A 941-nucleotide genomic window follows, 5' to 3' on the forward strand; every position below is an offset into this window, starting at 1 on the left:
TTTTTTTTTTTTTTTTTAATAGTTTATTGGTGCCTTTTAAGTATACAGTACAGTTACATTCATCATTGGGATCTTGTACCTTTACATGACATATCCTGGTTCTCATTCATTCCCCATACCCCACCATCTTTGGCTCTTTTCTCCCTATTTCACATTATCAGTTATACAATTTGGATCTTATTTACACTTTTAGTTTTTCACACCAGAAAAACTATTCAGTATTTACATATATATGTCTATAAAACAATTTTTTTTTTTTTTGGTTTTTTGAGACAAGGTCTCTCTATGTAGTTGAGACTGACCTGGAACTCACTATGTAGCCCACACTGGTCTCCAATTCACAGTGATCCTCCTGCCTCAGCCTCCCGAGTGCTGGGATTACAGGAGTGCATCACCACACCTGGCTGAAACAATACATTCATTCTAAGAACAGTTTCCTTAGGAAAAAATAGGAACTTCCTTTTCCCTTGGAGAAGGGGTGTGGCAGATTAACTAATGGTCAATTTATAACGCCCAGCTGAACTGAATCAGCATGGTCTTGGTATGGAGGACCCACCTGAAGACTGTTGCCAATGCCATAAGCAGAGAACCAGAGGGGAAAGTCAGGGTTTTTAATCTTTTAGCAGAAATTTGCTGCAGATGGTTTTCCTGATCCAAATTTGGCTGTTCTCATAGGAGGAGGAGCTCGGGGCCTTGCTGTCACCAGGAATGGCTGCTGTTCTCATCAGGGGAGCTTGGATCTTCACTGTGAGTGTCACTTCGTGGCCTCAATGTAGTGTAAGAGCCTGACTGAACCAGAGCGACTCCATGTTGACCAGCAAACGACTAGAGACTGTCGCTCCCCGGCATCCCTTATAGAATAACTAATGATTAATTGTGAATTGTTAGGTAACTGCTTTGAAGTAGCTGGGAAACTAAATGGAAACTGCAGAACACAGAGA

This window comes from Fukomys damarensis, unplaced genomic scaffold (genome assembly GCF_012274545.1).
Source record: "Fukomys damarensis isolate Sample0158 unplaced genomic scaffold, DMR_v1.0_HiC HiC_scaffold_34, whole genome shotgun sequence".
Classification (NCBI taxonomy): domain Eukaryota; kingdom Metazoa; phylum Chordata; class Mammalia; order Rodentia; family Bathyergidae; genus Fukomys; species Fukomys damarensis.